The sequence below is a fragment of the Callithrix jacchus genome, chromosome 10, assembly GCF_049354715.1.
Source record: "Callithrix jacchus isolate 240 chromosome 10, calJac240_pri, whole genome shotgun sequence".
In the NCBI taxonomy this organism is placed as follows: domain Eukaryota; kingdom Metazoa; phylum Chordata; class Mammalia; order Primates; family Cebidae; genus Callithrix; species Callithrix jacchus.
In genome coordinates, this window is record NC_133511.1 from 14,530,382 (window position 1) to 14,554,504 (window position 24,123).

At 44.2% G+C, this 24,123-nt stretch overlaps 1 long non-coding RNA gene across 1 annotated transcript in view; it reads right to left on the minus strand.

The window, feature by feature from the left end:
- Window positions 1-24,123, minus strand: part of LOC118145705 (uncharacterized) — a 127,621-nt gene that overhangs the window by 95,278 nt on the left and 8,220 nt on the right. The window contains exons 2-3 of the long non-coding RNA XR_004731017.3: window positions 21,301-21,488; window positions 20,193-20,380 (exon numbers count right to left, since the gene is read on the minus strand). This is a non-coding gene — a long non-coding RNA (uncharacterized LOC118145705). The remainder of the gene's footprint in view (window positions 1-20,192; window positions 20,381-21,300; window positions 21,489-24,123) is intronic.

A 24,123-nucleotide genomic window follows, 5' to 3' on the forward strand; every position in this document is an offset into this window, starting at 1 on the left:
GCCAACAGCAGATTAAGCCTCTATTGGGAGAGTCTTTTGCTTCTCAAGAGTTTTCTTTCAGTCAGCAGTGCTCAGACATCTCACATGACCTAACTACCAAGTTCTTCCTGTCTCAGCACTAGAAAGAAATTTCCAGGGGGGGAAAGCTATCTCCTTTCAAGTCCCCTACTCATAATTTACCTTCTTCTTTATCCATAGGGCAGAATCCCAAATGGCAATGAAAGTGCTCGAATCACTTAATACTACTGGTTTGGAGACGGGGGTGGGGGGTGGGTAGGAGGCAGATCAAAGAGCTTCCCGAAGTAAAATAAAAGGATGCCAACCTATTTACAAACTCACTCTTTCCCTCCTTTCTTCCTAGCATTCTTCTTTCATTCTTATCAATATTTTCACTGAATTATGTGTAAACTAAAATTTGAATTGAACCCCTTTAGTAACTAAGCTCTTTTACAAGCTGCTTTTGATACAGACTGCCTGCTTTTGAAAGCTACATGCCTCTTTCCAATGCAAGCCTGTAGCAAAATATCACACTATTTAAATGTACTTACAACTTACTTTCCATGACAAGTCGAGAGAATGAAAATGAAGAATTTTCCACTTTGTTTTTCTTTACTATAATAGTACCAGAGGTTAACATATTGTGTGGCACATATAAGGTGCCCAGTAAATATTTATAGGATGAAAGACTGAGTGAATAGCATGGCGGTAAATAGATACTAAACTCACACAAACTTCCCGAGTTCAAAACCGAGGTCCACACTTGTTCTGTATCATTTTTTTTCTGCCTCAGTTTTCTTACCTGTGAAATGGGGTAAAACACTACATGGCTCAATAAAAGTCCAGCTCCAGGGAATGTAAAACATTCCAGGTATTTTAAGCACTAAAGGATTGAAAATACAGGGAATCAGGTGCTTACAGAACTGTGGAATAATAGGAGGAGCAGGCTCTAGGCTCAGCCTTTACAAATAAATTTTAAAATATCACCACTGTACTGACCCACTGAGATAATTTTTCCAGCTGAAAGTCAGAAAGTTGGGGAAACTCTAGGTCACTGTCCAAATTTTTGAATTCAGGATCCCATTGGCTTAGATGTAATCCAAGAATCAGAAAACCCCTTGGAATTGTTGGCTCCAAGAACACCTGAAATGCAGCGGTCTGGAAGCCATCACCACAACTGCCAACTCCAGGGTCCAACTGTTAGACCAGCTGGATCTATCCATCAGAAAAATGGATGGTTCGCTTACCACTGTTTATCTCCCCACTTCAATCAGTAAGGAGTTCAAGTTTCAACTCCTGATTGGAAGAACCAAAATCACTTTGACTAAAGCATCCCTGTAAAGCATTCTGGAAAGTATAGTTTTCAGCCAGCTGCTGTAGTATTGGAAGTAATTCCAGAAGTGGTACAATGATCACTGATCAAGCCAGGCTATGGTATGACCATAGGATGGAATGAAATTGTTTATGAAAAGTACCTTGACCCAGTCCCTGGCATCTGATGAGCACTCCATAAATGCTAGTGGTTATTATTTTGCCTAAGGAGGTCTATCATATTAGCTTGCATAATGCATTCATAAGCATTTTGTGAGCACGACAGGCATAGAGAAACACATTTAACCAAGCAGCTCCACAAAATTCACCTCTGTTATTTTTGGTGCTGAATATTGCCAAAGCCCACACAGCCATTTCCATGTCCCACATTCCTGCATTCTTCAGATGACTGGAGATGAGGGCAAAACCTCCTTTCAGTCTCCTGGATAAATATTGCAACACTTTTGCAGAGGGCTACCCCACAGGACATTCAGTTGGACCAATTGCTTCAGGCTATAATTATCTATGGCATTCCCTTCCATGGCTTTGTCCACTGTGCTTTTCGGGGAGTATGCATAGGTGTGTGTGCTTCTCTTGCGAGGGAGATCTCATTCAATGAAATGTTCTCCTGTCTCCTAAATCATGTGTCTTTTCCCCTCTGAGATCAACTCCAGTTCCCTTTCCTTCCCTTTTCTCTTCTTTAGGCAAATCCTCTGAGGATGTTTCTTTTTGTCAGACAAGTCATTCCTCAATATTGTGGGTGAACCATCTACATACCAGTTCCTATATTAGCTCCTGTACATTGATGGTATTCAAGTCCTCAAGAAACTTACAGTTTATATAGGAACACCCATGTGATGCCCCAAAAACTCAAAATAGAGAACCTACCTCATATTTGATTGAGGTCATGAAACATGTCTCGGAGTATAAAAATATCAACTGAGGCTAGAGTGGAAAAAGATGAGTGGGAGTTAGCCAAGGCAGGGGAGCTCAGGGGATTAAAAGGCTATTCCACAGGAAGAAAGTTATATAGACAAAGATTCTTTCTTTCGCCCTATAGATCAATGGTTAAAGGATAGATTTTTGAAGCAAGTGAATCTGGAGTCAAGTTTCTGTAGTCCCACTTATTAGGTACACAGCAATCCCATTTGGCCAGTGTCTGCAGTTGAATGCAACATTGGTGGGATTGTCAAGCCAGGAGCCCTGCCTCGCCATTGGCTAAGTTGTGAGCAGATAAAATCCAGGCTAATCAGATACTGTACCTGGAATGTGAATCTTGGGTGGATTCAAAGAAAGACTGAAAAAGGCACAAGGCCATTTATCATAGTGGTAATAGGCTCTAAATCATCCATTATTTTTTGAGACTTAGTTTCCAGCCTTTCTGAGGTGGTATTTTTAGGATATCTTCTCAGTTCAGTGAGCTATCCCGTTCTTCCTGATAACTTTTATTTTTGCCCGAGTTTGTCTCTGTGGCTTGCAACTTAGAAATCTCATGGGATAGAGGAGGGAGACCATGAGCCTCTCTAGGAACTTCCAGACATACTTCCACGGGCAACGATATGGGAATTTGAGACAATCTTAGCTGTATTTTGGAGGGGACAGAATGATCCATAAATTAACATCTGTTAATACATTTATGTCTTAGAAAAAAGCCTGGTGGGAGATACACTAACATAGACACTTTGCATGGTGGGATTACAAGTGATTTTTATTTTATTCATAATATCTTTTGATATATTCCAGAATTTCTATAATAAATTGCAATGGGAAAAATACTAATTAGGACATGGTAAGAGCCAGGCCTCATGGTTTGTGCCTGTAATTGCAGCCACTCAGGAGGCTGAAGCAGAACGCCACTTGAGGCCAGAAGTTCAAGACCAGCCTGAGGCCTGAGCAACATTACAAGACCATATCTCTTTAAAAAAAAGATTTTAAAAATTAGCTGGCCACAGTGGGCATGCCTATAGTCTCAGCTACACAGGAGGCTGAGAGAGGGAAGGGTGGGCATTCAGCCCAGGAGTTTGAGGTTGCAGTGAGCTATGATTGCACCACTTTACTGTAGCCTGGAGGACAGAGCGAGACCCTGTCTTCAAAATACAGAACACAACACACCATGGTAAAACACATGACTACCTCCTAATACTGCTGTGAGATCCAAATTATATAACGTGTGAAAACCTCTGAGAACTATATGGGGTGATTACTGACACATCCTTCTATGTTCACAGCTGGTTCTGTTTTCAGAGTTCATCCTGGGCAACTGAGCCCACATAGAGACAGCCTTGCTGATTAGGCAGAGATGGCTGGGATTCTTTCTCTATTCTCCTTCCATGCTCCACGAGTCATCCTCAGCACTGGTGCCTCCTTGGCTGCATTGTTGCTTCCTAGGTGGCTGTCACAGAGCTAAGAGATAGGAGCTTCTCTAGCATTGAGGAACTGATGCTACATCTGGGAGTTGCACCACAGTGTCCCTACTGACTCTTGAAAGAGACACATGGCAGCTTGGAGAAGCCTCCCAGAACCACTCACAGCCAACAGAGGCTTCCCTATCCTCCTGTATACCAGCCTCCAGCACCCAGTATGACACAGCTGGGACAAGTCTCTGTATCACAGGGCCAGGCTCTCTGGGTCAGCATTGGCCACCACAAGATGAGCACCTGGAGCCCTCACAGTAAGTCACCAAGGCTTGGCAACACACAGAGAAGGCCCTCTGCTCTGGTGAGGTACTAGGAACAGTTGCCACCTACCCTGGGTCCTGATCAGGATCTGGGAAGGCCATCACTTTTGACAGGGTGAAGCTCCCTTTGCAATGGAGGCCTGTATGAGACTCTGGTATCTTTCCGTCCACCTTTTGAAGTGTGGGCATCCTTGAGTACTCTGGGAAGATTTATCCATGATGGCTACAGCTAATGTTCAGGACTTATCAGCAACCACCTTCCACTGATGAGCGGGCAGCTCAACTCAAGTTCAAATTAGTCTTTCTCTAATAGTTTCTTAGACCTTGAAGAAAAATTGTCATCTTACTTGACTTTCATGTTACTTTGTGCATACTTTATATAAAGCATGTATCACACTTTGTAAATACTGTATGTATATAATATATACTATACGATACATAATTATATACTATACATAAATGTATAACAATTATGTATTATACATACATTTTACATATTTTAATAATTTTATATTAGAATAATTATATATCATATAAACATATATTTACAGCGTGATAAATTCTTTAAATAAGCATTTTAATTGTGATAAAGCTTTATATATACATTTAGAGACAGGGTCTCACTATGTTGCTCAGACACATCTATGAAATCTCCTTATCTTTACGCAGAAGGCTGTGCACTCCTAGGGACAAGGAGTAAACACTGTCCACCCATCATAGTCCCTGTCAAGTAATGGCCTTAGTCAGTGCCTAAGAAGTAGATTATTTCTTCCCATCTATTCATTCAACAAATACATATTAAATATCTACTCTGGGCCAGGCACTGTACTGGCCATGGGGGACACAGGTGAAAGAGAAAAACCAGCCTCCATGGAGCTTACCTTCTAGCGGGGAGGCAGAGGATCACAAATACATTGTCATATAATGAATGTCACCTGTCAGGGAACGCCCCAAACATACATGATACAGGATGGGAGGAAGGAAGAGCTGTTTCAGATGTGAGTGGCCAGGAGATGGTCGCATTCAAGCAGAGGGCTGCGTGATGTGTGGGAATGAGCTGCTCTGAGACGGGACGAAGGGCGTTGCTGGCAAAGGGAAGGCAAGAATGAAGGCCCGTCCTGCGCAGGGAGTAGCCCTGATGTAACTCAGGACCAGAAGGGTGGCTGCAAGGAGAATGGGAGAGTGGGAGGAGGTGAGATTAAGGGGACAGATGGTGCAGGGTCTAGCCTGCTACCAGAGGAAGCTGTATTCTATTCTGAGGGAGAGGACAGGCTACTGAAGTCTCCAAGCAGGGGAACGATGTGATCTACTTTGTTTAAATTCTGCCACATGAGAATTAATTGAAGAGGCTCTAGAGGGGAAGCAGTGAGAGTGGCTGGGAGATGATTCCTAGACCAAAAAGATGTGGATGGCTTCAACTTGGGTGGTCACACCTGGAACTGCAGAAACGGGGAATGTGGTCAGGTCCAGGATATGGTTGACTGTCTATTTTTAAGCTGCAAGAACTAGGCGGGCTCTTAGCTAGAAAGCAGGTTAGGGCTGAAACTAACAATTTTCACTTCCCAGCAATACTATGGAAATCCAGGCCAGGCGTGACATACATAGGAGCACACCAGACAGACCGGTGGGAGTGGAGCAGACAGACCTGTGCGTAGGCCCTGGGTATCTGGCTGCTGCCCGGAGAGGGGTGGGGAGGGAAGAGCAGGGAAGCTAGAGGGCACCACAAGGGCTTAGCCCAGGGTCCACACTGCCCCACCTCACATTCTCCCCAAAGCCCCTCACCAGGTGGTACCGGGGCTGGATTCTGACAACAAAAAGTGCTGAGACCTTCACTGCGGCTCCAGCAGCTGCTGTTTCCCCTCCGGCCCTATCCATAGGCTGAGGACAAGAGAAAAGAAAATCACAGGGAGAATAAGACCCCACCCCACTCCTTGGCCAGATCTTGTTCTCCAGCCTGCTGATGGAGGCAGGAACGCAGAGGTACATCCTTGGGGACACAGGACACCTTCTGCCATCTCGTGAGCTCTCTACAAGCAGCTGGCTGTAGTTTTCCTGGGGGCCCTGGCCCTGTGCTGGCCACCAAACTTCATTGCTGAGCACTTCTCTCTGAACCAAGGCCCTGCAGCTCCTGGGTGTCACTTTTATTTACTCACTGTTACCTAAGCTGCCAGGGGAATGGCCACTAAAGTGCTCACATAAAGATCTGGAGAGATTTATTCCACTTCCATCTTAGTGCTCGTTAAAAAGCATGTAAAAAAGGATGCTGGGAGGTGATCCAGAGCCGACCGAGCCAACGGGGTGCAGAATGCCGGCACAGACACTGCCCGGGGGGATTTATGACCATCCGACCAAGGCCAGATGGCTCTACCCAGCAGTCAGGGCTCTCGGAAATCTGGATGAACGTCCTCAGCACCTTCCCATGCCCGCCCTGCCTTATGATACCTCCTTTACCAAAACCTTTTTCTCCCAACCAGCTGTGGTCCCCACATTCCACCTCCCACGCCACCCTGCACCTTTTCAGCTGAAGTGTCCACAGCTCTCTCAAATCTTCTTGTGGTCTGCACATTTACCCCTGCCCTCAGCAAGGCCTCTCACTAGTTTGGCTCACATAAAACTTCCTGTGGTGGGCAGAACTATGGCTGTCCAGAGATGTCCACACCCTGCCTTCTGTTACCTGTAAATATGTTACCTTTCTTGGCGAATGGGACTTTGTGGGTGATTAATAAGGACATTGAGATGGGGAGGTCATTCCAGTTTATCAGGCTGGGTCCAATGTAACCACAAATGTCCTGGTAAGACAGCAGGAGAGTCAGTGAGAACAATTAGATGAGGCTGGGCATAGTGGCTCACTCCTGTAATCCCAGAGCTTTGGGAGGCCAAGGTAGGAGGATTACTTAAGCTCAGGAGTTCAGTACCAGCCTGGGCAACAAAGTGAGAGCCCTGTCTCTACAGAAATATTTTTAAAATAGCCAGGTATAGTGGTATGCCTGGAGAGTCATGGCTACGTGGGAGGCTGAGGTGGGAGGATGCCTTGAGTCCAGGTGCCATGATCATGCCACTCTAGCAGCATTCTGGCTTGGGTGACAGAGTGAGACCCTTTCTCTAAAAAAAACAAGGAACAATGAGATATGACAAGAGAACCAGAGGTCGAATGATGTGTTTGAAGCTGGGGAAAGGGGTCATAAGCTAAGGGATGCAGGCAGCCTCTAGACACTTGGGAAGTTGAGGAAACAAATTCATCCCTGAAGCTTCTAGAAGAAATGCAGCTGTACCAACACCTTGATTTTAGATTTCTGACTTCTGAGAATGTGAGGAAAGAGATGTGAATTGTTCTACACCACTAGGTCCAGGGTCATTTGCTGTAGCAGCCACAGGTGACTAATGCATTCTCCCTCTTCTGAGCGTGCTTCTGCGACTCCTGTTGCTTCTCCATCACATTCTGCCTAATGTGCTTCCCCAGACCGAGCCCTTGTCTCCTCAGCTGGCCCGGATGCCCCAGGAACCCAGGGAACACAACTTGCAAAGCATTTGTACATTGTCAGGGCTTAGCACAGCACACAAGAAGCATTCTGCAAATACCTGGAGAAGGGACCTGATCAAATGGGAAAAAGTACCAGGTAAGAATGGGAGCCTTCAAGCCACCTGCAGAGGCACACATTGCACCTTCGTCCTTCCTCCCTGCCTGGCTTGCTGAACATGTGCTTATATTCAAATATTTTGTTAGGGCTTCTATGGTTCATGCACAGTGCTAGGTCTTAGGGATATGACGGAAAGCTGGACAGGTCGTGCCCCTCTTATGGGAAGCAAACAGGCTAGTGGGAAAGACGAAGAGACAATATTAGTGAACTGTGTGTGGTGAGCTATGAAACACCTGGAAGAAGCAACTAATTGGTCTATGGGGTCATGGAGGGCTCCCCGGAGGCAGTGACTTTTAAGATGAGATCAGAGGAATAGCTAAGAGTCAGGTGAAGAGAGCTAAGACAGGGATGAGATGAGGGCATAAGAAATTATGTGCAAGACAACACAGAGGAGAATTTGTGGACACACATTCACAGCAGCATTTTTGCAATAGCCAGAAAGTAGGAGGAGTCCATCTCCACTGACAGATGAACGGATAAAGAAAATGTGGTATAGTGGAATATTATTATTTTTTGAGACAGAGTCTCGCTCTGTCACCTAGGCTGGTGTGCAGTGGCATAATCTTGGCTCACGGCAACATCCGCCTCTCGGGTTCAAGTGAATCTCCTGCCTCAGCTTCCCAAGTAGCTGGGATTACAGGCACATGCCACCCTGCCCAGCTAGTTTTTGTGTCTTTAGTAGAGACAGGGTTTCACCATATTAGCCAGGCTGGTCTAAACTCCTGACCTCAGGTGATCCACCCACCTCGGCCTCCCAGAGTGCTGGGAGTACAGGTGTGAGCCCCCATGCCCGGCAATATAATGCAAAATTAATTAGCCTTAAAAGGGAAGGAAGTTCTGATATGTGCTACAATAGGAATTAACCCTGAGGACACTGTGTTAGGTGAAATAAATCAGACAGAAAAGAGCAAATACCACATGATTCCACTTATATGAGAATAGTCAAATTTGTAGGAATTTATAGAAAGTAGAGTGGTGGTTGCTGGGACTGGGAAAAGGGGGAATGAAGTGTTAGTGTTGAAAGGGTATAAATCTTCAGTTTGGTGTGATAAAGATTTCTGAGGATGGATGATGGTGATAGTTGCACAATAATATGAATGTACTTAATGCCACTGAAATATGCTCATAAAATGGTAAATTTTACTATGTATATATTTTACCACAATTTAAAAACTTAATATTTTAAAAGGACACAGAATCAAAGGAAGAGGCTGTCACCTATGGACACAAATATCTGTAATCATCCTTAAGCATCTTCCACATATAAAGACAAATAAGGCCCACTTCCTCTCTTGGAAGCTTGGTAGCTTAGGAGGGAAAAATCACATAAAAATTGTAACTTCAACTTGGAAGTACTCAATTCAACCATTTTAAGAGTCTTACTTGTATCCACCAACACCTCAGTCTTCCTTACTTCTGGTGTCTCTATAGAAGTACCCCCAGGATGGGTGTAGTGACTCATGCCTGTAATCCCAGCACTTTGGGAGGCCGAGGCAGGTGGACCACCTGAGGTCAGGAGATCGAGACCTGCCTGGCCAGCATGGTAAAACCCTGTCTTTACTAAAAAGACAAACAATTAGCCAGGCATGGTGGCACACACCTGTAGTCCCATCTACTCAGGAGGCTGAGAGAGGAGAATTGCTTGAACCTGGGAGGCAGAGGCTGCAATGAGCCAAGACTGTGCCACTGTACTCCAGCCTGGGTGAGACAGAGCAAGACCGTCTCAAAAAGAAATTTTTTTAAAAAGTACCCTCAAAGACCTGGGCATATCACACGAAAGACATGTTGGCGACTGTTGATCTGTGTGGTCTTGCCCCTACTGCTCGGTAGATCTCTGGAAGTTGGATGCCTCCAGCAGTGTTAGACAGTAAAGCCCATGGAGCAAATTGCCGGCATGCACGCAGCGCTGGGTGGCCCGAGGGCAGCTGCACTCTCTTCAGTGGTGCAGTTGGGAGTTTCTACAATGTCTCTGCCCTCTGGCTAGGCCCTAAAAGTGTGGGGGCTTTTAGGGCCCAGCCCCTTCAGGGGAGGCCCACAGCAGAGGAGCTGGGACACAAATCACTCAGGATGCCTGTCTCCTCCCTTCTCTCACAGGAGGTACAGCTTCACTAGAGGAGGTGGAGGGTGAGAAGATATAGATGGCTTTCACTACAGCCTCACCCGCACCAGGGTCCTCTGTCTCCTCCACTCTTCAGACCCTGGGGTTGAGCCCAGCTTATGCTGGCAGACTCATTACTCACTTATGGAGATTTCTTTCTATAAGTTTTCATTGTGTCTTCTTTCTGTGGGGACCCCCTCCCCATTCAGTCCATCAGATATATCTATGAAACTCTGAATTCCAAATAAAGGTTCGGATTATTTCCCATGGAGCCACTGGGCCCCGGGGAAATCATAGGATGTTGCCCGACACCTGTAACAGGGTCCCTGAACATTCTGTGACAGAGTGATTTTCTCTGCCCAGAGCACAGAGAAGGTCTCTAGGGGAGTGTTGCTTAACCTCAAAGTTGTCATATTCTAGTCTTAGCCAAGCCATCCTTTTACACCAATCTGTACTACAATCTTATAAGTGTTTTCCTAGCACTTTTGAATTACATGGTACAGGAGAACAGAGGCGGGAGAGATTGATTCTGTCTAGGGGAGGTTGTTTAAGAGAAAGGAGTAGGGACAGGGTGTTACCAACACTCCTTAACATCAATTGAACAGCATGCATAATGCCACAGAGCCCTGTTACCACACACCTCATTACTGTATGCACTCACAGGCTCTGCAGGCCAAAACCCCTCCTGAAAACAATGAACCCACGCCACCAGAAGAAGAAAGCGTGGCTGGTGGGAAAGCCTTGGAGGTGGAGCCAGAGGACCTGGCTCACTTCCAGGCACCACCCAGTTCCTTCATCCTCTCAGCATTCAGATGTAACTATCTTCAGGAGAACACTTCCCCGCTAATACCTTCGCTGCCTTCCTTTCAAGACTATACCCGTGAATCAGAGGAAATGCTTTCAGAGAAAATGCTTCCAAAATTGTCTAATGCTCTTACAAATATAAAATAAAAACAAAGGGAATAATAAAACAGTAACAGACCATTATGAAAAAGAATAATGATGAAAAACTTAGCATAGATCAGTGGACCTAAGATATGGATGATTACCATCTTTCAATCAGCATATTATGGGTATTTGTCAGGTTCAGAGAAGGCTGAGTTTTATAGAAGAGGAGCCGAAATCCATATATTAAATGCCCATTTCAGTGGTGGGTCAGGAAGAGCAAAGGATGTGTCTCACACTGAGCTGTCAGGTGTCCTGAGTGATGTGAACATCAACTCATTGTGCTAGTTGTCTCATAACTTAAAAAAATCTGAGAACATGTGTGCATGATATGAGATTCTCAGTGAATGCAAGTAATGAGAACAGGAGCCCCATCCTAGACTTCTAGAGCCTAAGAGCAGCAATTTGCTCCCCATCCCCTACCCCCCACCCCCTGCCACAGGCTTGAATCTCTCCTCTCTAGTTTCCTCCCCAGCTGTCCTGTCCAGGAGAGACTGCCTCCACTCACTGCACTGTGATGCACAAATTGAAGGAAGCTACTGGGAGGGAAGGAGACTCACACCATACTCAGCTAAGTGAGAGAGTTGTTAACAGGGAGGTTGGGAAGCTCAGGTAAGCTGAGCAGGTTGCCATGGAGTTTGTTGAATTATACACGGAACAAGGAGATGCTGGTAAGATGAGGTGACCCTGGCTGCCTGGGTTACACAGTCTCCTTGCCAAAGATGCATGTGCAGAGCCCCGCTAGAAAATCATCTGGCCTGGACTTCTCCTTTTGCTTGTGGGGATTTGGGTTCTGGGGCTGGGGACAGGTGGGCTGTCCTGTGTCCAGGGAGAGGAAGGGGAAGAGCTTAGCCCGTGTCCTTATATAGCATCTGGGTGGAAATGGTGAAATCAGGGCAAGTGGGTTGAAGCTAAGAGTCAGGAGCTGGCCAGAGCCTGTGTGAACAGACGCAAGACTGGGGAGCTGTGGACAACTTGTGAGGGGTGTGCTACAAGCTGTGCCTCTGTTGACTGTCAGCTGTAAAATGTGGGGCTGGGTAGGGCTGGCTTAAAGTGCAAAGTCCAAGTATCCGGGCCCTTCTGCACCCTTGAAACAACGTACGCACATTTTTAGTTTTCTCTTTTGCACCACTCGGACCTCAACCTCCTCACAGATTTCCCTTGTGGCTGACCTAGTGAGTTCTCACAATTAGCAGCCATTTCTCAGATCTGCTTGGCAAATGGGCCTATTGTTGGATTTGGAACTCATCCTCAAGAAGATAAATCAGTTCCCATACTGGGTGCAAGCTCATGCTTTATCACCTTCTTTCAACATGCAGTCCCACAGACAGGCTTTTCATGTAAGTAGCTGGAAGTGTTAGCACCTGAATACTTGCCCAGGGTTTCATGGAAGAAGCAGCACAACTAAGCTGCCTCTAGAAAAAATCTGGGTTGGTAAAAAGCCCATAATGACACTTAATTCAAGGCATGTAGTGTGTTTTATTATTGCTGATATTAAAGCACAATAAGCAATATTCTAGTTAATTTATCATTGGCCTTTACCTTATACTTTTGCAACATTTGCAACTTTCCCTCCAGTCCCCAGAAAGAATAGCAAGAATTTTACTTTATTAAGCACTTATGGACAAGATTCAGAAGTATAGCACCTAGCGTCAGTAACATCCCAGTGTTAGGATTTAAAAGTGGGTTTCTATATATTTTGGTGTGTTATTTTTTCCACATTACTTTTGTGAGGTAGGCAGTTTTTCTGGTCTAGACATTTATTCCTTTTCCAAAAAATCCAATTTATTCATCCAGTAGCTTTTTGAGCATATGTGATAAACCAAGTGCTCTTCTAAGTGCTGAAATTACAGTAAAACTAAAAACATGCAAACTCCTTGCCCTCATTTGGTATGCAGTCTATTGGGGAGACTGGCAATAAACAGGATAAATAAGTAAAAGGCAAATGATTAAAATATATAATTTTAGGTGGTGGTAAGTTATTTAGAAAAAAATAAAGGAGGAAGTGGGGTTATAAAACTTTGAAGGTGGGAAATAAAATTTGAGATCTTGGTCTGAAAAAAAAAAACTTTACTAAAAAAGCAACATTTTAATGAAGGCCTAAAAGGAGGTGAAGGAGCCGGCCATGTGGTTACCTGGACAGAGGACATGCTATGTAGAGAAGCAAGTGCAAAGGCCCTGAAGCAGGAATGTGCTTGGAATATTTAAGAAACAGCAAGGAGATCAGTATGGCTGGGGCAGAATTAATAAGCAGAGAGCAGAAGGAGACCAGCTGGACCTGGCTGAGCTCTGTGGATCAATGCGAGGCTTTCACCCTGAGGGACCTCAGAAGCCTCAGAGGGCTTTGAGCAGAATGGCTTTGACAGCTGTATTGAAAACAGAGCATAAGGGACCAAGAACAGAGTCAGGGGAAATAATGAGGAGGCTATTGCAATAATTCAGGCGAGAAGTAACGGGGGCTGGAACCAAGGGAGTGAACATGGGGGTGGGAAAAATAGTTAAGTTCTGGATATATTTTGAAAGTAGGACTTAGAGGCCTTTTTGGTGGCTGAGATATGGTAAGTGGGAGAAAGCGGAGAGTCAAAGCACCAAGTCTTTGAGTCAGAACAACTGAGAGAATGGAGTTGCCGTTGATTGAGATGCAGGAGAGGCTGGTTGGGAGGGAAGATCAGGAGCTTGTGCTTGGACAGGTTGGCTTTGTGATGCCTGTTATAGATCCAGTAGGACAAGGAGGCATAGATGCATATGTGGATCTGGAATAGATCCAGTAGGACAAGGAGGCATAGACGCATATGCGGATCTGGAATAGATCCAGTAGGACAAGGAGGCATAGATGCATATGCGGATCTGGAATAGATCCAGTAGGGCAAGGAGGCATAGATGCATATGCGGATCTGGAATAGATCCAATAGGACAAGGAGGCATAGATGCATATGCGGATCTGGAATAGATCCAGTAGGGCAAGGAGGCATAGATGCATATGCGGATCTGGAATAGATCCAGTAGGACAAGGAGGCATAGATGCATATGAGGATCTGGAATAGATCCAGTAGGGCAAGGAGGCATAGATGCATATGCGGATCTGGAATAGATCCCGTAGGACAAGGAGGCATAGATGCATATGCGGATCTGGAATAGATCCAGTAGGACAAGGAGGCATAGATGCATATGCGGATCTGGAATAGATCCAGTAGGGCAAGGAGGCATAGATGCATATGTGGATCTGGAATAGATCCAGTAGGACAAGGAGGCATAGATGCATATGAGGATCTGGAATAGATCCAGTAGGGCAAGGAGGCATAGATGCATATGCGGATCTGGAATAGATCCCGTAGGACAAGGAGGCATAGATGCATATGCGGATCTGGAATAGATCCAGTAGGACAAGGAGGCATAGATGCATATGCGGATCTGGAATAGATCCAGTAGGACAAGGAGGCATAGATGCATATGCGGATCTGGAATAGATCCAGTAGGACAAGGAGGCATAGATGCATATGAGGATCTGGAATAGATCCAGTAGGACAAGGAGGCATAGATGCATATGCGGATCTGGAATAGATCCCGTAGGACAAGGAGGCATAGATGCATATGCGGATCTGGAATAGATCCAGTAGGACAAGGAGGCATAGATGCATATGCGGATCTGGAATAGATCCAATAGGGCAAGGAGGCATAGATGCATATGCGGATCTGGAATAGATCCAGTAGGACAAGGAGGCATAGATGCATATGAGGATCTGGAATAGATCCAGTAGGGCAAGGAGGCATAGATGCATATGCGGATCTGGAATAGATCCAGTAGGACAAGGAGGCATAGATGCATATGAGGATCTGGAATAGATCCAGTAGGGCAAGGAGGCATAGATGCATATGCGGATCTGGAATAGATCCAGTAGGACAAGGAGGCATAGATGCATATGAGGATCTGGAATAGATCCAGTAGGGCAAGGAGGCATAGATGCATATGCGGATCTGGAATAGATCCCGTAGGACAAGGAGGCATAGATGCATATGCGGATCTGGAATAGATCCAGTAGGACAAGGAGGCATAGATGCATATGCGGATCTGGAATAGATCCAGTAGGGCAAGGAGGCATAGATGCATATGCGGATCTGGAATAGATCCAGTAGGACAAGGAGGCATAGATGCATATGCGGATCTGGAATAGATCCAGTAGGGCAAGGAGGCATAGATGCATATGTGGATCTGGAACAGAGGAGGCAGAATGTATGGGATGCATGAAAAGCCACAAGACTAGATGGAATCCTCCATGCTATGTGTGTGTAGGTAGAAAAGAGGACTCCAAAGACTGAGCTCTAATGCACTCCAAAATTTAGAGATTGGGTAGATGAAGAAAAAACCAAAGTGACTTTAGACAAAGCCACCTAAAGTTTAAAAGAAAGCTAGTGAAGATGGCACCCTGGAAGCCAAGTGAAGAAAGTGTTCAAGGCGTGACTGACTGGGTCAAATGTCGGGGATTGTGGATCAAACGGTAGGTGGAGCAAGAAATGGCCATTATGTTTATGGTCATCCATAGAGGTTTGGTAGAGTGGTAGCAGAAAAAAAAATCCTCACTGGAGTGGGTTAAACAGAATGGGGGAAAAAAATTGGAGAAAGTGAGGATAGATGACTTTGCAGTTTTGCTTTAAGGGGAAGAGAGAAATAAAGACAACTGCAAGAGAAGTGGAATCTAGGTTTTTTTGTTAATATTGGAGAAATTATGACATATATGAATGCTGATAAATGATCCAGAAGAGGGGGAAAAGATGATACTTCAAGAGAAAGAAGGTGAGGAAGGGAGTTTCTGGAGAAATGATCAGCCAGGAGATGGGTTCCAGGGCATGGAGGGAGCTATTGGTCTTTCTAGGGTCATATGTAGTTCATGCTCCTTACTATACAAAGGGGAGAGTTTATGCATTTATATACAAATGATTTTTTTACTTACAAGAGGGCATTGGGACAGATAACTGTAAGCAATTTTTAGCCACTAAAAAACCACACCACTAGAATCCCATGGAGGAGGGGAGAGGGCAGCATTGATTAGAAAATATAGCAATGGGAGGATCCAAGATGGCCAAATTGGAACGGCTCTGAAGTGCAATTCCCAGCAAGAACAATGCAGAGGGTGAGTGCTCACTGCATTTAAAAACAAGTTTTCACTGCCCACAAACCATAAGGTTCCTGGGCCGAAGAGCGCCATGAGTTTTCAGCACAGCTGGTGCTGTGGGTTGGTGCACAGAAACTCACACAAATCTGTGCGGCTGTTTCAACTGGCACCTGGAATGCCTGGGAGACAGAGCCACCCATTCAACTGAAAGGGAGGGGGCTGAGACAGGGAGCCAGGTGATCTGGCTCGGAGGATACCACCCCAAGGAAACAAGCAATCTGAAAGGCTCTGGATTGAGAGCTTCACAGCAAGCACAGCTGGACCTCAGACAGTCTAGCTCAGTGGGGGAAAGGGCATCTGCCACTACCAAGGCAGTCCACCACTACCAAGGCAGTCCACCAATACCAAGGCAGTTCACACAGCAGCTGGGCAGAGCCTGCAGCAGCTCAGCAATGCCTCTGCTGGCAGACTGTGACTAGACTACTCAGTGAGGGGCAGGGCATCTAAGAAAAAATGCAGCAGCACGTCAGGAACTTATAAATAAAGCTGACATTCCCAGGTCAGAGCACCTGGGAAAAGAGGCAGTTATGAGTTCAGCTGCAGCAGACTTAAAGGTACTTGCCCAGCAGTGCTGCATGGAACAATGGAGCTCCCAGAACAGTACTTGAGCTCCTATAAGGGACAGACTGTCTCCTCAAGCAGTTCCCAGACCCCATTACACCCAAAAAGACATCTCAAAAAGGAGAGCTGAGGCCGATATCTGATGGTACCCTTCTGGGATGAATATAACTGAAGAAGAAACCAGTAGCAACCCTTACTGTTCTGTAGCCCCCATGGGTGATGCCCAGGCAAGCAGGGTCTGGAGTGGACCTCCAGCAGTCCTGCAGCAGAGGGGCCTGACTGTTAGAAGGAAAACTAACAAAACATAAAGAAATAGCTTCAACATCAACAAAAAGGACGTCCACTCAGAGACCCCATCCAAAAGTTCCCAATTACAAAGACCACAAGTAGATAAAGCCACTAAGATGGGAAGAAACCAGCACAAAAAGGATGAAAACACCAAAACCAGAATGACTCTCCTCCTCCAAGGGATCACAACTCCTCAACAGCTAGGGATTAAAGATGAATGGAGAATTAATCAGACACTCTTCAAAGAAGACATATGAGGCCAACAAACATGAAAAAATGCTCATCAGCACTTGTCATTAGAGAACTGCAAATCAAAAACACATTGAGATACCACCTCATGCCAGTTAGAATGGTGATTATTAAAAAATCTGGAGACAATAGATGCTGGAGAGGATGTGGAGAAATAGGAACACTTTTACACTGTTGATGGAAGTGTAAACTAGTTCAGCTATTGTGGAAGACAGTGTGGCGCTTCCTCAAGGCCCTAGAAATAGAAATTCCATTTGACCCAGCAATCCCATTACTGGGTATATACCCAAAGGATTATAAATCGTTCTATTATAAAGACACATGCACATTTATGTTCATAGTGGCACTATTTACAATAGCAAAGTCGTGGATCCAACCCAAATGCCCAACAATGATAGACCAGACAAGGAAAATGTGGCACATATACACCATGGAATACTAGGCAGCCATAAAAAATGATGAGTTCATTTCCTTTGTAGGAACATGGATGAATCTGGAAACCATCATTCTCAGCAAACTGACACAAGAACAGAAAATCAAGCACCTCATGTTCTCACTCATAGGCAGGTGTTGGACAATGAGAACACAGGGACACAGGGAGGGGAGCAGCACACACTGGGGTCTGTTGGGAAGGGGCAAGGGAGGTACAGCTGGGGTGTGGGGAGGCTGGGGAGGGACAATATGGGGAGAAATGCCAGATGTAGGTGATGGGGAGATGGAGGCAGCAAACCACATTGCCATGTGTACTTAACAATCCTGCATGATCTACACATGTACCCCAGAACCTAAAGTACAATAAGAAAAAAAAAAGAAAATAGAGCAATGATGCAATTTGAAATCCAGAGACATAAATAAGTCTAGGATATAAAGCCTTCTGGCTCTCCATTAATCTCTTCCTACTGCCTTAATATAAGCTGTGGAACCAAAGCATTTCCTTATGCTAGGTAGCCTATTTTAGCCTATTTTCAACCATACACACAAGAGACAGGTTGTGACAAAGTACATAGTACTGCTGGGTAGTCCTTCCCTAAATACTTGCTGAAAGAATGGACACGGGAATGCAAAGGAATAAATGAATGGCAATCTTGTCCTTTATGCTGACATCAAGCTACAGAGATAGGCAATTTCTCAGTATATCTGTGTGCCTTAGCAAAATATTGAATGTAAAATACACACACATATATATGATGCAAAATAGTTGAAGAATCACAGGTTTTGGAGTTGGACAGATATGTTTGACTCGCAGATTTGCATCTCAGTTAGATGGCTTCTTAAGCTTTATGAGCCTCATCTATAAAATGGGAGTGGCAGTACCTCCTAACTTAGAGTTGTTCTGGAAGTAAAATCTAACAAGAATATCACAGAATATTCTAGTACAGTTCTTGGTACATATTAGACGTTGAATAAATGCTGGTTTAAAAACAACTCTGCTTGATGACCTGGTAAAATTCACTGACTTCTGCAGCATTTTAAAATATTTAGAGTCAACCCATGAGATAAGGCATTCCAGAAGATTCTCCCTCACTGTGTAAAATACTGCTTGTTTCTTTGAACATAAAATGACTCCTTCAATGTCTTCAGCCTCTTCCTCCCTCACTCCAATTTGGTGATTAGTTCTTACATTTTGAGTGGTTTCTTTTTGTTTTTAGGTTTGGGCTTTTTTTTTTTTTTTAAAAAAAACTTATAAGGTCCTGTTTTTCCAACGGCTATAAGATAGAAACTTAGGGGTCCTGTTTTCCTTCAAGTAAAGCTTTGCCCCTGAACACATTCGTTGGAGACAGTCCATGTAGGAGGAGTGAGATGCAAGGCACAGGGGTCTCTAACCACGCCCCACCCAGGCCAGCTTTGCTGCACCAAAAGAGAGACAGCCACCAGGTCAGTGAGGGAGATGACTGTTTAGGATTTCTTCACCCCCATCAAATTATGTGTGACTAGAAGGAGGTTTGTCTGACATCTCTATTCAGACGAGGTCAAGAACACTCAGCAGGGGTTGTTGTGGACATTGAGAATGTTCTCACAGGATCCTGAGGAGGCTTGTAGTAAGAGATGTTTCTCAGCAACCCAGGGCCACCTACAAGGGTTGGTAAGTAATCTGAGAGGAAATCAGGATCAGGATTCCCCATATTTTCAGGATTCCCCATATTTTCAAGCTGCTCAGGATCAGGATTCCCCATATTTTCAACAACCAAGAAAGGATGATTTATCTGTAAGAAATCTTTGGTAGCTTTGGTGGAACAAGAGCGTGAAAAAAAAAAAAAAAAACTTCAATGGAGATGAGGCAAGAATTTATGCAAAGAAATACCTGAAATCAAAGTACTCTAGCCAATAAAAATTGCAATTTTCAAGTTCACGTGGGAAGCATTCCTTCCAGCAGCCCTGCCCTGCCCATCCCTCCTCCCACCATTAGAAACATACCCATGAGCCCCCACCTTTGGGAAACCACAAAAGGCTCCTCTCCTGAGACATTTATTAGGTTGATTGGTGCAAAAGCGATTGTGGTTTTTGGTATTAAAAGTAATGGCAAAAACCGCAGTTACTTTTGCACCCATCTATAGTTCTGTTCCATCTACGTGGACCATAATTTTTGCCTGGTATGAACATCTCTGTGGTCAGCATTCTTTAAATTTGATGCTTCCCAGCCTTTTCCACACAGGTGCCATTGCTCTGGCAGCATTTTGAGAAGTTCCCAAGAAGCCACTCAAAGCTGAGGCCAGCTGCTCACCCTGATCACCCCAAGTACTGATGAGATAAATATCTCAAAGTCCATCATAACCCATTTCAACAGAACGCCAGTTGGAAAGCTCTCCCTAGCTACCTGTCTTTACAAATTTCCACCTGAAGAATGTGGGTTAGGAGAAGTGAGATTCTAGAGGAAACCCACAGAATCAGTAGGAGAAAGGATTGAGGTGCAAGAGAAAGGGGATCCCCCGTTCCTTCGACAGCACTGACACCACTAACAATGTTAATCGAGTAAGAATATGCATAGGCTTTAGGCTGATTGTTTTACAGGACTTATAACAATTTTCATAACAACTATACCTGGAAGGTACTGTCATTATCCCCATTATAGAAGGGAGGAAGCTGAAGCTTAGAAAGTTTAGGTAGACGGATTGCCAAAGTGATACACATATCAGATGATCTTGGTATTTGAAGCCCATAAGCTTATGTTCTTAACTAATTGACCAGTCTACTTCATAAACAAGAAAGGGAACATGCAGGGGTGGAAGTGGGGTGTGGTGTAGATGAAATTTTCTTACCTTGATCTAGGAACTGACTTGGTTCCAGGCCAGCTATTGGGATGAGGAGCTGAAAAATTCAACGGCGGGAGGAGTCTTGCCCTCCACAGGTAACTTCTGCCTAGCTTTTGTCTTCTTTGAATTGAGGAATGCCTCTAGTGATCTTCCCCTGAAGCTCATTTTGCAGAGGTTTGGGAGGCTACATAGTCCTGAGAAGGATAGAAATAAATGAGAGGTTGGGGACAGTCATATCCAAAATGCAAGGTTGCATTTTCTTCTTAGTAAGTGCAGAGAGCACAAATCCAAGCACACCTCTACGGGAAAGCACAAACACCAGATGCTTCTGCCTTAGCTCCAGGTAGCTAAGCTGCATCCCCCTCACTCTAACCTCTCTAGCAAGCTTCCCGTTTTCCATCCTTCAAAGTAGACACAGGAGCCTTATCTCCTCTCTCACTGAATGTCAGACTTCAAATGAACACTACTCAGCAACGCTTGTTCTCCCCAGCCTGAGTCAGGATTTTCAAGGAATTCACCAGGTTTTCTAAATGAAAATTTTCTGACAAGGGCACAGAGAATACTTTCTAACCAGCAGCACCTGACGAGGTCAGGCATTGGAAGTCCCACATTCTTCAGCTCCTTCCTGCATCAGACATACAAATTCAGGACACAGGCCTGGTTTCAAGTGCCAAACTCATAGTTTATCAGCCTCTTGTGGGTAGCAAAGACTGAAGGTCTGTGTGAATCAGACCAGTGCAATCTCCCCAGGCTGCTGCCTGAGCAGACTTAGAGGACAAGGCCAGCTTACAGTTCTTGTCTCCAAGAAAAACCCTTTTTATGATTCTAGCAACCTCCCCAACCAGTGAAATTGTGTATGTGGTTGAGAATAGTGTGACTCCTTGTTCCTCATTATCAGTGCATGAGGTAACTCTTGGTATTATTTCTGCTTATTGATCTTATATAAGATTATATCAAGAGGTCTGAAGTCCTGTGATATGCTTGGCTGCCTCTGTGATCCTCACCAAACTGGCTCAGAATCCAGGAGTCACTCAATGCCCATTCCTACAAAGGGCACAAGCACAGGGGCAACAGCATGTAGTTAAATTGTGTGTGCATTCAAAAATTTACTTACCTCCCTCCACTGAGTGGGCACACAGACCATTTTAGGCTTTAGAGACCTCTCAAGATCATGCCCCAGTGTTGCTCTCAAGCAGTATAGCATCCTGGGTTGTTTCGAAAGATATTAACAGCTGTCTCCCAGTACTCAAAGATCACACAGCTTTGTTCCATCTCCTCCAAGGGCTCATCAAGAGGCTTAAACTGAAACAGGAGGGATTTTAAGTTAGAACAGCTTTTAAGGAAGCCTTGTGAGACCTGATTTGAAAACGGCGAAGAGCTTCATCTCGTCCAGAGGCTCATAGGCATGTTCACTGACCATCCTTTGGAAGACTTTGAGAGCATCTTACATGGAGGAAGTGGTTGTATTGAGAGTTCACACAAGGAAAGCTCTGGACCGCCCATAAACTGTGGAGACCAGTGATAAATAAATACCAGGATGAAAGGCCAATCAGTGTCAGAAATTTCTGTGAGCTGAATTTCCCTGATGACAAGGAAGGGGCAGCCAGCTGGGGGCTCTGACTCCGAGATCCCTCACTCTGGGCTTGTACTCCTTCTGCAGAAAGTGCAAGAATGCAATTCCAGACTTTCCTCCTCCTTTGTCACCTTCTTTTTCTCCTACCTTTTGCTGGCAAAGCTATTCCCTGGAGAATTCTGAAGGTGTCCCCTGGCTGAGCCAAGCTGGCAAACACCCCAGCCAGAAAGCAGAGCTGTAGAAGAGATCAAAGACAGGTGATGTCATTTTTAGGACAGTCTGGGAATGTGTTTAAGGCCAGATGGTAGAAAGTGGAATATATCTACCTACACCAAAAAGGGGTAAGTTGCAAGATGTTAGGGTGGGCTTTTGTGTGTCTGCAGAAAAACAAGTAGAATGATAGGTCAGTAGTGAGGCCAGAGTTCCTGTGTCCACAGAGATCAGGAATTGTCTGCAGCAACAAGGCAAGAGCTTTCCTGAATTAGATGAGAAATGTTGCCCCATCTATTCTCAGCCAGAATTCAGAAAGTAAATTTATTTTCTGCTAACAAGAATTGTATAAGAAGGACTTTGGAGTAAGTCTGTCTTAGAAGGAAAATATTTAGAATTCAGTTCATGTCCCACTCTTGATGAAATATTCCCCAGCCCTTCAGGCTTCCCTGGGTCTCTCTAGGGGAAAAAAAGGAAGCCGGTTTTAGAGATTAGATCATAAACATAACTTTATTCTCATTCACTCACCACTCCCAATAGCCTAACAGCCTACAAGTCACTTATATTCTCAGATCCCAACTCATGAACACACCTGCACACACACACACACCCCCTACTTATTGACATGTCAATTACACATAATAATCATGTAATGGTATTTTTGGTGCTATGACCCCTTTGGCAGTCTGATGAAATCCACAAATCCCCTCAGAAAACTGTTTCGAAATACCTAAAATAAAATGCATAAGATTACAAAAGAAAATAATTATATTAAAATTCAGTTTTCAAAATGTTTTTAAGCCAATTTGGAATTTGGAAACACATGTGCCTTCTTATCAAATCTTCAAATGATAGCCAATGATGGATCTTACTGACATTGTCATGACTCTAAATGGTATTTTGATATATCTGCAAGAACTGTAAATAATATGAACATATCTGTGATTTCTATTAATAAAAGTATAAACGCTATTAATACTACCATGTATTGTCAGCTATATTAATAGTGGCAAAAATGGCACATTTTAGTTAGAAGTTAGTGAAAATAAAGATGTAATATTTTTTTCCTCATTCAAGTTCATGGATCCTCTGAATTCCACCATCCCCTGATACCTTGAAGATCCATGGATTTTAGGTTAACAATTACCCTGAATTACCTAGCATATGTACTTATAGATTATATACACATTCATTATATTCATTAACACTTATCACCAACAATTCACATACAACTTTCTAAATCGCACCTCAAAAATACCCAACCAACATACTCACTAGTATACACACAAAAAACACTCATATAACACTCGTGTGCTGGCAAATGTTTAGCAACCAGCTCTCCATAAATAAAAGACCCTGATTGGTAGAGTTTGCTAAGTTCCATAGCATAAAGACTCCTATGATGGCCAATTTCAAATTATGAGTACAATGTCAGCGAATGTACAGTTGGGAAGAGATGCACAGTAGTAGTAACACATCATTGCACAGTATTTCCACCACACAGACACAATTGATGTAAAAAAACCTCAAGACATGGATAAGAGAAAAATGTAAAATAATTAGCAAGGGGTGAATTTTAATGATTTATAACCTTTATTTTTATATAATTGTGAGTATATACAATTTAATTTTTAATAACAGCCAAGTTTAATCACCGTTTACAGAATCCCTAAATTTAACAAACAGCTCTCATGAGGCAGGAGAAGCCAGCTCCACATGCCACTGCGTATGCCTTTATATTCATACGCATACCAGAGCCTCAGGTTATGTTCTACATATACATCCAGTCACTCTCATATTCACCAATGTCCCTGAGCCCCCGTTCATGAAAATACACTCTGCTAACACCTTCACTCATGCACATAACCACAACACTAGGAGTATTGGTCTATCTTTTTTTTTTTTTAGAGACAGGGTCTTAGTCTGTTTGCCCTAGTGTGGAGTGCAGTGGTGTGATCATAGCTCATTGCTGTCTCTAACTGCTGGGCTCAAGCAATACTCTTCACTCAGCCTCCTGAGTAGCTAAGACTACAGGTGTGTGCTTGGCTAATTTTTACTTTTTTAATTTTTTTTTTTTAGAGTCAGGTTCTCCCTATGTTGCCTAGGCTGGTCTCAAACCACTAGACCCAAGTGATCCTCCCACCTTGGCCTTCC